Source organism: Cebus imitator, unplaced genomic scaffold (assembly GCF_001604975.1).
Source record: "Cebus imitator isolate Cc_AM_T3 unplaced genomic scaffold, Cebus_imitator-1.0 Scaffold142, whole genome shotgun sequence".
NCBI classification, from domain to species: Eukaryota; Metazoa; Chordata; class Mammalia; order Primates; family Cebidae; genus Cebus; species Cebus imitator.
The window spans coordinates 5059457-5074937 of NW_016107457.1; positions in this window are offsets into that span (position 1 = coordinate 5059457).

Consider the following 15481-nt stretch of genomic DNA (forward strand, 5'->3'; position numbering starts at 1 on the left):
CCACTTACTAGCTTTGTGACCTTGGGTGAGTTGCTGAATTTCTCGAAGACTTCATTTTTCCCATCTGTAAAGTGTAATAACTATCAGGTCATGTTGTGAGGATTAAGTAAGGTAGTTTATACAAAATATTCAGCACCGGGTTGGCACATAGTGACACTAGGTAGTTACTCATCCCACAAATATTTATCAATCATTGACTAGGTGCAAGTCACCTAATATGCTGGTAAACCATGGGAAAATTTCACGTCTTCTGCTTTCTGCAATATGTTTGTAACTACCTTTGTAAGGAAAGGACCTCACTGGACTGTGCCTGCCTTGCTCAGCCACCCTGTCATCTCTCCCTTTGGCTACCCAAAGAGCTTGTTAACGGCTGTGACTGGCTTTTCCTCTCTCACTCACTCCAAAACAAGGATTTGATCATGTCACAACCTTGATTCCCTGGTTCCCTGCGGCTTACAAGGTAAAGTCCAATGTCTTTATTTGGAGATTTTCAATATCCGGCCTCAACCTACTCTTAAAGTAGAATTTCTTGCCATTTTCTATCTCTGCAGTCTCTATTCTAAGCATTCTATCTCCCTATCCCAAACCTGGGCAGGAGAATCATTGTCAAAACCCTGGCTTTCATACAGCACAACACTGCTCTACTGAAATTTTAGCCTCATTTAAAATGATGATTCTTGGACCACACCCCCAAGGATGCATATTTAAAAGTCTGAAGTGGAGGCTAGGAATCTGCTTCTTTAATAAGCATCCCGTGTGATTCTGTGATGAGGTTCAAGGATACCCTCTGAGAAATATGCCATTCTCTTCTCTGCCTGTAGGTCTATCCTCTTGCCTGATGGATACTTCTGCACTCTGCTAGACAGCTAAAAGGTTGGCTATATTTTCCTGACTTCCTCAGAAATAATGATGATCTCCCTTCTCTGTACTTCTGTGATATTCTCTCCAAACCTCTACAGAGGCGTCATTTCCTTGTGCTTTCTTTACTTATTTCTGCAGCTGTCTGAACTACACTGGGAGCTCCTAGATTTCAGGGATTATGTATCATTTACCCAGAACAATAACTGGCACATAGTAGGCCCTGGGGGGTGTATTCATGCATTCACTCATTCACATTAATCCTAGATGATTCCATCTGCCACAGTGAGCTCTAGTTCATCTGTAATTATTGAGGCTGACCTTACTGACACTCACCATTGGCTCTGCTCATTTACCTCCTAGGCCATGGAAAGCCAGCTTACTTTCTCACAGAGATAGTTTAGCAAGTAATCTGAACCCACATAGCTGGGATATTCTGGCAGAGAGAAGGAATCTGAGCAAGACATCACCAGGTTGAACATAGATGGCATGCAGACTGCAATGTGGAGGAGGTCAACTGACCTTGGGGAGTCATGCTATAGACAGGTCAACAGGGCACAGACCCAGCTGGGTGGTTGTCCTGTGACCAGATCCCAACAGACTCACCATGAGCTTGCCAGTTTAAATGCTAGACTAACAGAATAGTTACTCACATGGGCCCTGAAAATCAGAGTGCCTTGGTTGGCATTATAACTCTGCCAGGCATGTCGTGCTGGACATGTTTCATAACCTCTCCGTGCCTTGGTTTCCTCATCTGTATGATAGGGATAATAAGCAAATCTAAGTCATAGAGTTGTTGTAAAAAGCAAATAAACTAAATATGCACAGTCTTTAGAATAACATTTGGTGCATATTAACTGCTCAATAACTAGTAGTTATTATAATTAGATTCCCCAAGCTATACTACAGAGTCAATGCATATGCTAGAGCTTTTCCTCTGGCCTTTCAAACACATGCTTCAAACACAAGCTGAAATTTTCTGTACTAATCTTTGTCCCTGCTTAATTCCAGCCTTGGAGATTTGACTTACATCAGGACAGCTTCAACTCCACAAAACTTGCAAAACCAAGGTAATATTAAGCTAAAAAGAGTCCTCGATTCATTTGTTGGATGTAAGTTTGAAGTCAGAAAAATATGGCCAAAGAAAATATAAGAACTCTACATTTGTATGGCAGGGAAAATTAAGCATCCCAAAAATGATAGGATGAAAGAAGACTGAAAAAAAAAAAAAAAAACTGATGAGAAAAAAAATCCCTTCTAGTCAAGATTTAAGCAATATCTTGCATGAAAAGATACCTCCTGCTTTTTATGCCTTTGAGAAAACTGAGACATAAGGCTGTACTCAGTGTCGAGAGCCTATTATGGGCCAAGGGCAGAGGTCAGAATAAATTGCCTTTTTAAATCTTATTTCCAATCACTACGATTCTGATCTTACAGAGGGGAGACTACAGTGTTACATAATTAGTAACATCAAAACTGGTTTCCCACCCAGCTCTGAGATGGCTCCCAACCAACAGAGCTTTACATTGTGTGTGTGTGTGTGTGTGTATACACACACACACACACACACAGTTATATATATACATATATATACATTGTATTGTATATATATACATTGTGTGTATATATATACAATTATATATACTATATATATAATATATATATATATATATATACACACACACACACAATATATACCTATATCTGGCATTTCTCCACAAGTTATCCCTACCCAACCTCCCTACCACCCACTGTCTCTCCCCTAGTCCCCCCCAACAGACCCCAGTGTATGATGCTCCCCTCCCTACATCCATGTGTTCTCATTGTTCAACACCCGCCTGTGAGTGGTGTTTGACTTTCTATTCTTGTGTCAAGAGCTTCACATTTTAACCACTTTGCTTTCCTGTTGCTCCTAATTATGCTTCTTGTAAACTTTTTTTTTTTTAGATAGAGTCTCGCTTTGTCACCCAGCTGGAGTGCAATGGTGCAATCTTGGCTCACTGTAACCTTCACCTCCTAGGTCAAGCCGTTCTCCTGCCTCAGCCTTCTGAGTAGCTGGGATTACAGGTGTGTGCCACCACACTCAGGTAATTTTCATATTTTTAGTAGAGACGGGTTTCACCATATTGGCTAGGCTGGTCTCAAACTCCTGATCTCAGGTGATCCACCCATCTTGGCCTCTTAAAGTGCTGGGATTACAGACTTAAGCCTCACGCCCAGCCACCTCTTATAAACTTTTGAGTGAAATTTCATAGCCTGCAGACTAAAAACAAGCATTTATTCAAGGCCACTTTCCAGTTCTAGCTCTGCAGCTCCCAAAGCTGCATGGGGTGGAGGAGAAGCCTCCCACGATCCCCTGGTTGAAGTCCTAACTTCCAGCTCCTCAGAATGTGACTTTATTTGAAGATGGGTCTTTGTGGATATAATTAATCCAGTTAAGATGAGGTTCTACTGGACTAAGGGGTCCCTTTAGTGCAATATGATTGGTGTCCTTATAAGAAGAGAAGAAGGGATACAGAGCAGACACATGAGGAAATATGCCACGTAAGGCATTGAAATGCTGCAGCTGCAAGCCAAAAAGGCTAGGTACAGGCAAGGAATGTGTCTCCCTTACAAGGAAGGCCCTGATGACACCTGGACTTTGGACTTCTAGCCTCCCAGTATGTGACACTTTGTCGCAGCAGCTTTAAGAAACTAATGCACACCTACCCCACTCCGGAATTGGGGTAAAACTGAAATGAACAGAGGATGTCCTTTTGCAGGCTCTCTGCAAAAGAGAGAGCTCATGTGATGATAGTCATAACAATGATACTATGGCAGACACTGCTGATTCCTCCCCAGTTGCCATCCTTCCCCACTTTTGCTAACAGACCCCCTATTTGCTCAGATATTGACCCCTGCTTCCTTCATGGGTCCCTCTAGTTCTGTAAGCATGTGGACTTTATTTGGAAGGATGCTCTGACTGGACCCATCAAAATGAATTAGCTCCTTACAGCCTATCTTCTTGGCAGTATTTCCAAGTTCAAGAATCTGCTAGGTTTTGGTGTCCACATGCTAAGCCTGAAGAAGACTTCTGCATTCTGCTTTGTCAGCCTGAAAGGAAGGAGTAAGTGATTCATCCACCAACTCAAAAAAATTAATAGATTCGGTGGCTTATGCTGGTGTAATTACTAACACTAACATCCCAACAATGGCATCACTGGTGAGTCTGCAGAGATGTGGTAGTCATCTCTCTGCTTCTCTTCTCCTTCTCCTCCCTCAAAATGACTAGTGAATTGGCACATTTGGAAATGTTCTTATGATTCAAATTGAACTCAATAATTTAATATTTTTACATACTTTATTTATATAAAGTTCAAAAATAGACAAACCAATATACGCTGTCAGAAGTGAGGGGAGAGGTTACCTTTGGTGAGGAGGGAGAGGGCATGTTGGTAACACTGCCTTCTTGAGCTGGGTGCTGGTGACACAGGTGTGTTTATTTTATAATGTGTGTTTTGTGCACTTTTCTGCACCTATGTTGCATTTCAGTCATTTTTAAAAAATATATTTTGGCTTGAACTGATTCTAATGTCCCTTCTTCCAACACACTGTTTCCACTTGAGTTCATCCTAGAACAATACCTCTTGGAAGGCTGGACTTGATCATTAAGTAGTATCGGGTGGTTACCTAGACTCTAACTGTTAGCTGTTCCCCAGGAGTGGTTCAGCCTCCCTGCCCTTCCCGCTGAGTCACTGCTTTCTAGGAGTGTTAAACAGCCACATCCTAACTCACTTTTTTAAAAGACTTTTTTCTAATTTTGTTTCTGGAAAATGTTCTTACAAAAGAGGTCTTTCTATTTGGTGTGAGAAGACCTGAGGCCCGCTTTCCATGTGCTAAGCTCTGAATATTTAGCTTCTATTCTTACATAACGCCCCCCTATCACACCTGATTGCCTGGAGTTGAATTTATTAAACTGATCCTTTGCGTGAGCAGAGGCATCACTTTCAAATCCAAGCAGTAAGCAAATGACTAACTGCTTTCCCATCTGCACACATTCTACATCAGCTTTCAGGGGTGTTTACCTACTACGTCTAAAGTAATTGTGAATAATCAAAATATAGTTTTCAAAAGAACTGCTCATTACACATTACATCACATGACACTTCCATCTCAGTTCAAGTAAAAAAAAAAAAAATCTTTAAAAAATGCATCTGCAGACAAATTTTCCTGATTGTAATTTTGTTCACCCTTGGCAGCCGGGACAGATTAAATGTCAGCGTAATAAATTGCAATTTTTCATCTAAAGTTTTCAATTCTCTTTGAAATTTTTGATCGAAGATCAGAAAGGACCAAAGTTTTCTGTTTTCCCAGTGGGAACTGCTTTTGTGAAGAAAGTTTAATTCATTTGATAAACATTTTTTTCACTACTACAATCTAAATTCTATGGCTGTATATATATATATATATATATAAAATTCAGAGCACTTCAAATGTATTAAGGGAGACGAAAATGTGAAAGTATCACTCTAAGACAAAGCCCATAGTGAAAAGTATTGAAACAGAGGTACTGAGGTCAGGCCTGGATTCCTAAAGGAGGTAACATTTACTCTCAAAGAATGGGTGGGATTTTAAAGGTGGAGATGGAGACAATGGAAGGTCATTCCAGGTAAAGGGAACAATTTTTAGGAAATGCAGAAGAGCAAAGGAGGACAGATGAGGGAAATATGAGAATGTATTAAACAATGTAGCCAGAGGCTTGGGTAGAAGATGATATTAGAAGTTCACACAGTCCTGAGAAGCAGAGCAGAAGGCAGATGTTGAAGAGTTTGGGTTGAAGGTTTAAAAAGGTTCCTGAAGTAATTGGGAGTGAAGGAGTATTGTTTTCAGAGAGAGTGTGTGTGTGTGTGTGTATGTGTGAAAAGATACATAACGTAAAGTTTACCATATTAATCATTTTTTTTTCCCTTTTTTTTGAGACAGAGTCTCTGTTGGTCTCCCAGGCTAGAGTGCAATGGTGACATCTTGGCTCACTGCAACCTCTGCCTTCTGGGTTCATGAGATCTTCCTGCCTCAGTCTCCTGAGTAGCTGGGATTACAGGTGGGCGCCACCACACCCGGCTAATTTTTTTATTTTCAGTAAAGACAGGGTTTCACCATGTTGGCTAGACTAGTCTCGAACTCCTGACCTCGTGATCCGCCCATCTCAGCCTCCCAAAGTGCTGTTATTACAAGCGTGAGCCACTGTGCCCGGCCAGTAACCATTTTTAAGTGTACAGTTCACTGGCATTAAGTACATTCACATGGGTTGTGTAACCATCACTACCATCCACCTCCAGAGCCTTGTCATCTTTCTCGGCTGAAGCTCCCCATTCTCTGCTTTCCAAGCCCCTGGCAATTACCATTCCACTTTCTGTCACTGAATTTGACTACTCTGGATACTTCATGTAAGTGTATATAAAATACAAAATCTGTCCCTTTGTGACTTATTTCACTTAGCATAATATCTTCCAAATTTATTCATGTTGTAGCGTGCATCAGAATTGTTTCCTTCATAAGACTGAATAATATTCTATTGTAGGTATATGCCACAATTTATCTGTTTATAACACTTGGGGTGTTTCTACTGGTTGAATAATGCTGCTATGAACATTGGTGTACAAATATCTGTTTGAGTCTCTGCTTTCACTTATTTTCGGTCTAAACCCAAAAGTGGAATTGCTGAATTGTATGATAGTTTTATGTTTAATCTTTTCAGGACTTATCATACCATTTCCCACAGTGGCATTGTTTTACCTTCCCACCGGAAATGCACAAGGGTTCCAATTTCTCCACATCTTCACTAACATTCGTTATTTTCTGTTGTTGTTGTTTTTTTTTTAATATTATGGGAGTGAAGTAGTATCTTAGCTTGGTTTTGATTTGCATTTCCCTAATGAGGAGTGATATTAAGCATCTTTTCATGTGCTTAGTAGCCATGTGGATGTCTTCTTTGGAGAAATGTTTATTCAAGTCCTTTGCCTAATTTTAATTAGGTTGTTTTATTGTTATTGAGTTGTAAGAGTTCTTTGTATATTCTGGATATCCATCCCTATTAGGTATTGATTTGTAAATATTTTCTCACATTCTATGGATTGCCTTTTCTATCTGTTGACAGTGTCCTCTGATGCACAAATGTTTTTTGTCTGGTTTGGGATATTTTTGCTTAGATTTCCCTTTTATGTATTTTTACTGACACATAATATTTATATACATTTTGGGGTACATGTGATATTTTGTTACATGTATTAAATGTGTAATGATCAAGTCAACATTTCAAGTCCTCTCTTCTGGCTATTTTGAAATACGCAATACATTATCGACTATAGTCACCCTATTTTACTATCAAACATTAGAACTTATTCCTTCTAACTATATGTTAAGCAACCTCTCTTCATCTCTTCCCCCATCCCCACACCCTTCACAGCCTCTGGTATCTATTATTCTACTCTCTATCTCCATGAGATCAACTTTTTTAGCACCCACATATGGGTGAGAACATGTGATATTTGTCTTTCTGTTCCTAGCTTATTTTACTTAACACAATGACCTCTATTTCCCTCCATGTTGCTGCAAATGTCTTGATTTCATTTGTTTTTATGGCTGAATGGTATTTCATTATGTATGTAGACCACATTTTCTTTATTCATTTCTTCATTGATAGACATCGGGGTTAACTGATGCATGAAAGTTTTTTTTTTTTATTTTGATGAAGTCTAACTTATCTATTTTTTCTTTTTTTACCTATGCCTTTGATGACATATCTAAGAAGTCACTGCCAAATCTGATGTCACGAAGCTTTATGTTTCTTCTAAGAGCTATAGCTTTAGCTCTTACATTTAGATCTTTGAGCCACTTTGAGTTAATTCCCGTATACAGTGTAAGGCAAAGATCCAACTTTATTCTTTTTTGCATGTGGCTATCCAGTTTTCCCAATATAATTTGTTGAAAATACTATCCTTTCCCTATTTAATGGCTTTGGCATCCTTGTTGAAAATAATTTATTCATATATGCAAGGGTTTATTTCTCGGCTTTCTATCCTATTCTATTGGTTTGTATGTCTGTCTTTATGCCAGTACCACACTGTTTTGATTACAGTAGCTTTGTAGTAAGTTTTGATTACTATAGCTTTGTTCCACAAAGTGCTTGTTTGTTTGTTTGTTTATTTGTTTGTTTCTGTTGTCCAAGCTGGAGTGCAGAGGCATGATCTTGGCTTACTGTAGCCTCTGTCTCCCAGGATCAAGTGATTCTCCCATCTCAGCCCCCTGAGTAGCTGAGACTACAGGTCCACCCCACCACATCCAGCTAATTTTGTATTTATAGTAGAGATGGGGTTTCACCATGTTGTGCAGGCTGATCTTGAACTCCTGACCTCAGGTGATCCACCTGCATTGGCCTCCCAAAGTGCTAGGATTACAGGCACGAGCCCCCATGCCTGGCCCCTGTTCTACCATAGTTTTTAATTCAGAAAATGTAAGACCTCTAACTTTATTCTTCATCTTCAAAATGGTTTTGGCTATTTGAGATCCTTGAGATTCCATGTGAATTTAAGGAATAATTTTTCTATTACTGCAAAAAAAATACTTGGGAGTTTGACAGAGATTGCACTGAATCTGCAGATTGCTTTGGGTAGCATTAACATCTTAACAATATTAAGTCTTCCCAATTCATGAATATGGGCTGTCTTTCCATTTATTTGTGTGTTTTAAAGTGACATCTTATTTTTTATTAACATTTTCATTTTATGTGTGTAACTTGAGACAAAGGGGGCTGTTAAATGCTACATGGAAGGCACATAATAAACACACATTGTTGAATCAAAAACAAAAAGCAGAATGACAACTGCAATTGCACAAACTATGCTCACCAGAGCTAACAATTATAATACACAGCTAGGCTTATCCAAGCAAGATTGTGATGTTGGTCTTTTCATTTCTCCTCTCCTTCCCTTCAGAAACTCTCACCCTTTCCACAATTTCCCCTTTGCTGTATCCATCTCAAACCTCTCCTTAGGAATCTCTCCTCCCAGAAAAGAAAGCTATGTTTTAAAAGTCTAGTTCATTGAGTTCTAATAGACTTTGAGTGAAATTCACAGTTTTAAAATGCACAGTACAGTAAGTTTTGACAACTGTTTAGAGTCACTGAATCTCAGAGACAGGCTTTGGAAGTGGACTCTAGGGCAGCTTTGTCCATCACACATGGAAAAAGTGGATTTGCCCTTTGGTGGATCCTCAAAAAACTGAACAACAATTATGTTATCAGCCAGCAATTCCGCTTGTAAATATGGACCCAAAAGAATTAAAAGCAGCAACTCAGATACTTGTACACCAATGTTCATACTGGCATAATTCACAATAACAAAAAGAGGGAAGCAGGCCATGTGTCTGTAGATTGATGAATGGATAAAACATGTTATATATATGCAATGGAATATTATTCAGGCATAAAAGAAATGAAGTCCTGACACACATGACAACATGGATGAACCTCAAAGACATTATGTGCAGTGAACTAAGCCAGTCACATAAGGACCAGTACTGTATGAGTCCACTTACACAAGGCACCCAGAATAGGCAAGTTCCTAGAGACAGAAAGTAGAATGGACGTTATCAGGGGCTGGGGAAGGGGACAATGGGGAGTTATTATTTAATGGCCACAGAGTTTCAGTTTCCAGTGATGAAAAAGTTTTGAAACAGATGGTGGTGATGGTTATATAACATTAGAAATGTAGTTAATATCATTTAACCATTCAGCATGGTTAAAACGATAAATTTCATGTGATGTATATCCTTTCAATTTTAATATTTTATTTTTTTAAAAAGTGGGTGGTCTTTAACATGTCTTTACACAGACAACTCCAAACCCTGTGACTTAACATGGGACACACACACAATCATGAGAATAAACATAATATTGTAAAAATATAGAATAAGAACAGATCGAAGAACACTGCAAGTTGGGAGAAGGCTGGAAAAAGAGAGAAACTGAAGGCAGGGCCACCAAATAAGAGGCTACTGCAGTGGTCTCAGGATGGCCTGAGCTGAGTATCACAGAGAGAAAGGGAAGAGGGTTCATACACAGGAGGAAGCATGAACTCATGGTCTCAATTAATGTGGCACAAGGCAGAGGGTGGAATGGAAATGCAGGCCCGGACCACATCGTGACTGTTGCCACCCTGGGCACTTTTCTTTGAAGGAAGTTTCCTCCATAAAGTATATATATGTTTGTATTATGGAGAAACAACATTTTTTGTCCTGAAAATACATTTTTTCTTATTTAAAAAGACATCAAAACATTTCATGGGCCCCTAAATGGCACTGCCCCTCCTCAGTCAGCCCTGGGCCGGTCCTGTGTGAGGAGCAGATGGTCTCCTACCGAGAATGGCCATCCTCCTTCCTTTCCCCTGCAGCCTCCCTATCTCATTTACTGCCTGAGGTATGGAGGACTTTGTTATTGCAGATACGTTATGAGGGTTAAGACCCAGGACTCTGGAATCAGAACGATTTGGGTTTGAATCACACCTCCCACTGCCTGGTTGTGTAAATTAGAGCATGTTACTTAACATTTCTGAGCCACAGTGTCTATCTGTAAAATGAGTGTGAGTTCCCAACATCATAGAGGTCTTGTAAGAATTAAAAGTGGTAAGAGAACAACCAGCTTAGCATGGTGCCTGGTGCATGGCTGGCAAGTGCAGGCAACTCCATCGCCTCTCCTGGCTTGGCACAAACAGACACAGTGGTTTGGGGTTTGTAATGAGGGGGAGGAGGAGAGGCATGAAGATACCTGGAAAGGGAAACACAGAAGGGGCAGGGAGTCCAGAGAGCAATGGAAGGGACACGAACCGTTTGCGCTTTTGCCAGGAGCAGGCCCAATTAGCCTACTATCTCCTACCACACTACCTGGAGTATTGTGTCCTCTAAGCACACAGAGGCTCCTGTCACCACCTACAAATACCCATAATATGCTCCCCTGTCCCAGAGCTGGGAAACAAACCAGAGGCATTCAAGGTTTCCACTCGCTTTAGTTCTCATTTCCCCGTGGCCTCCTTTTCTCCTTCCCTGCATCCATCCCCTCTCTAGACTTGCCATTCCTCACACTCTCCTGCCTTTTGCCTCACACGGTTTCATGTGCCTGGAATGCTCTCTGGGGGAACTTCTACTCATTCTAGGAGACCCAGCCCTAGTGTCTCCTGCAACTGCCTCTGCAAAATCAATCCCTCCCTCTCTTGGGTTTCCACCACACTCTAGCTATCACTCTTCCAGATAATCATTTGTTTGCATCTCTCCCCAGCTGGAAGGTAAGCTCCAGAGGGGAGGGGCTGCTGGAGTCTCCTTCCTGGGCCACCCCCACCCCCACCTCATCCTGTCCCCACCCTAACCACTGCTCCACCTTCTGCACATGCTGGCAGCCCATGAATGAGGAAAGGGAGGTTTCTTCATTGTTTACTTGATTTTGGAATTGCTCTTCTCACACCTGTTCCAACAAAGGACCTTGATTTATGTAGTGAAGTAAAGATTCAACACTTAACAAAGTTGCAATGCGTCATGAAGGGGCAAGAAACTAGAATTGCTTCCAAGACAGGAAAATAACAGGGTAAGATTAACTAGATGATCACACCTGGGTCCCCAGGCAGCTATTTCTAAGGGAATAGGGTGGAGGGAGTCAGTGGCACCCCCAAAGGCATGGGATTCATCTACATAATCAGCATCCAATTGGTAAATACTAGGGCAAGGGGCTGGATGGCTGCCTCCAACATCACCCCCACTCCCACATTTCTCCCTGACTCCCCCAGCCCTTCCTCAGACAGCACTGGGTCTCTTCTCTTCTTCCCTTTTGACATTATCACCCTACTACTGGTTTCTACTTAACCTTGACCTCACCGGGGTGGAAACTCCGGGATTAGGAATGATTTGTCCTAGACCCAGGAATGGCTCTGTCAGTTGCTTTCTGGAACTGCTTTTTCCTGCAGGTTGTGGGGAGCAATCTTCCTGACCCCCAGTGTCCACTTCAGTGGTGCTCATGGTAACGCCAGCAGGGCAGGCAGACTTCGGTGGTCCTGATTCATTCTGGATTACTCCTTCACCCCATCTGACTCCTCCACCACCTGGAGGCTGTGGAGGCACTGTGTGCCTGAAACCTCTGGCCATCCCTACAGCTGCAGAAGGGTTGGGGCATCTCCATTCTCAGAACTGCTGGGGCAACTGATGAATGAGGATTGGCTTCCACAGAACAGCCCTGAGAGATGTGGTGAGGAGCTGCTGTGGCCCCTGTAGCTGAGGGCCCTGCTTCTTCCTGTGCGTCTAAGAGCTTATTCTGTAGCAGGTGGTCTGGGAGACACCTGGTTGTCATGACTGTACACTGCCCTGGAGCAGGCTGGAGCCCTGGAAGGCGGTGCACAGACTGCATACACCCTGGTTTCATTAGTTGTCTCCTGAGGACCTAGGTGTCCCTGCCATGCAGAGCATGTCTGGCCTCCTTCTCATTCTCATGGCCACCACCCCAGCTCAAAGTCCTTGAAACGAAATACATGTCACTCAGGCTCTTGCAAGCATCTCCTCCTTTCCTCACTTACTTTTGCAAGAATCTCCTCACGTGCTCTTGCAAGAATCACTCATCTCACTTACTCTTGCAAGAATCTCCTCCTTTCCTCGGTGTACTTTCTGTACAATGCTGCTGAAGAAACGTCCTAAAGTACACGGTGCAGCAATCCATTTACCGCAGCTTAAGAACAAACTAATCTAGGTGACTAGGAATCAAAACAGCAGTACTTGTGTATATGGTGAGGGAGAAGCATGAGGGAGTCTTCTGGGGTATTTGAAATGCTCTGTGTTTTGATCTCACCAAGCTGCATATTGTTACTTATGTTACATTTGTAAAAATCCATTGAGACTTCCACTTCAAATCTGTGTGTTTTGGGCTGGCCTCAGTGGCTCTCACGCCTATAATCCCAGCAACTCAGGCAGCTGAGGCAAGAGAATGGCTTGAAGCCAGGATTTCAAAACCACCCTGAACAACATAGCAAGGCCCTGTCTCTACAGAAATAAAAATAAAAAATTAGCCAGCCATGATGGTGCACACCTGTAGTCTCAACTACTTGGGAGGCTGAGGCGGGAGAGGCCCTTGAGGGTTTGAGGCTGCAGCTATGATCATGCTGCTGTACTCCAGCCTGGGTGACAGAGGGAGACTCCATCTCTTTAAAAAAAAAAAAAAGAAAGAAAAAAGAAAGATAAAAAAAGATTTGTGAACTTTACTATATGTATGTTAAACCTCAATAAGAAAGCAAAAAAAAATGAAGTCTGCTTTTATAAAAAATGTTTTGAGGACAAAAATGTGTCAAGGATTCAGGGATAGGACACACAGCCTCTGCTACCCATTTCTCCCTTACACTTGCCTTCTAGACTTCTCGCCTCTTCTCCTGGAGGATCACAACTAGGCTGTTTCCTGATGTCCCAGATACATCCCTTTACCTGTCAGCTTCCTCCAAAGCCTTCTGCGGGCCTTGCTCCCACCACCATCTCTTCCTACCCTTGGTCTCACTGCAAAAATAGGAAGAGATGGTGATGGGAGCAAGGCCCGCAGAGGGCTTCAGAGGAAGATGAACTTCTGAATGAAGCTTTCTCCGCCTGAAAGGGGCATGCTCCCTTCTACAACCCTGGATTCCCTGGTGCTTCTCTGACCACAAAACTCCTTTTTGGGAGTTCTGTCTCTTTCCTGACCTTTTCTAGTAGACACAAGTTCCTTGAGGCAAGAGACTCATCTCTGATTCACCTGTGATCCACAAATACCTGATGAATTGACTTAATAGAGAAAGAAAAGGGGGAAATACCACCAACGGTGTCCCAGAGCCTCCCAGCTTGGTCTCTCCCTGTTTAATTGTTGATGAACACACAAGCCAAAATGTGAGCCAAAGCCTTGTTATCATCCCTGCACCTAGACTTCTGTCCTGGTTAGCATGAGGGTCTTGGGCTGCAGTGGTTGGTTAAGGCATTCAGTGCTCCAAAGACTAGCTCCAAAGGCCTTGTAAGATTTAAAAAAAGTTGAGGGAATTGGGCTATGGGGGAGGGAGAACAACAGAGAAATGAGCAAATACGCCCACTGGCAAGTGGTCCCTCTGGGGACATGATCTGTTTTGTCTCCCTAAGAGTCTTTATGGGACTATCTCTTCTCTTTCCAGAAGAGAGACCCCTACTGCTTTTGACACAAAAGAGAGAGAGCAGATCCAGTTCCCAGGCATCAGATGGATTGGATCTCAGTAACCAGAAAGCTGTCAGCTCTGATGTGTACCTCCAGAGCATCACTTCAGAACATAACTTTGTATATTGGTTTACACATACACAAAGTTAATAAATATGTTAATAAATATATTGATCATCTGCCATAAGCAAAGATTTGTACTAGGGATAGTAGAGGATTCAAGAAACAGAATTCACTTTTCCTGCCTCCCACAGGATTTAAAAGGAGTTTGACTTACTCACAGGATGTTCACTGTAGCATTGTTTACAAGAAAAAACTGGAAGCAACCTAAAAGTCCAACATGAAAAGGGCCAAATCAAATGTTGTACACTGGTTCCATAGAACACAGGGGAGCAATTTTTTTTTTTTAGATAGGGTCTTGATTTGTTTCCCAGTCTGGAGTGCAGTGGTCTGATCAAGGCTCACTATAGCTTCAACCTTCCAGGCTCAAGGGACCCTTCCACATCAGCCTCTGAAGGAGCTAGAACTATGGGCGTGCACCACCATGCCTGGCTAATTATTTTTTGTATTTTTCATGGATAGGGTTTCATCATGTTCCCCAGGCTGGTCTTGAACTCCTAAGTTCAAGCGATCTGCCCTCCTTTGCCTCCTAAAGTGCTGGGATTACAGACATGAGCCACTGCACCCAGCATAGAATATACAGTGGAGCAATTTATCAGAACTAACTAGGGTTTATATATGTCAGTGGTGGTAGATCTCAAAAATATATTGAGTGAAAAAGTCATATCATAGAATGATGCATATCATAAATGCCATTTATGCAAACACACATAAGGAAAATAACACTCTATATATCCTATGAATACATAATATATCCTTATGTAAAAGTATGTTTTTTTAATGGCAGAGAAGGACACACACAGAGCTCTCTCTCTGGGACAGAAATGAAAAAGAGATGAACCTAGTTCAAAGGGGCTTTTGCTTTTCTCTATAATTACTATTTTTTAAAATGTATATTTGTGTATTACTTGTGAAATAAAGCTTTGACTAAACCATTTAAGTAAATAGGAAGACACAGCTTAAATACATGAGAAGCTAAGTAGTAAGAGTCCAGCGATAACCATGACAGCAATATAAGCAACATCACAAGGCAGAATAGATTTATTGCTCAACCATGAGCATCAGCAGTAATGACCAGGAGTTCAGAAAAGGAAGAGCATGCTGAGTTCTGGGGAGATCTGAGAGGGGGGTAAGAAGTCAGGACTTCCTTTAAAGTCTTTTGATAAAGGAATGCCGGCCGGGCGCGGTGGCTCAAGCCTGTAATCCCAGCACTGTGGGAGGCCGAGGCGGGTGGATCACGAGGTCAAGAGATCGAGACCATCCTGGTCAACATGGTGAAACCCCGTCTCT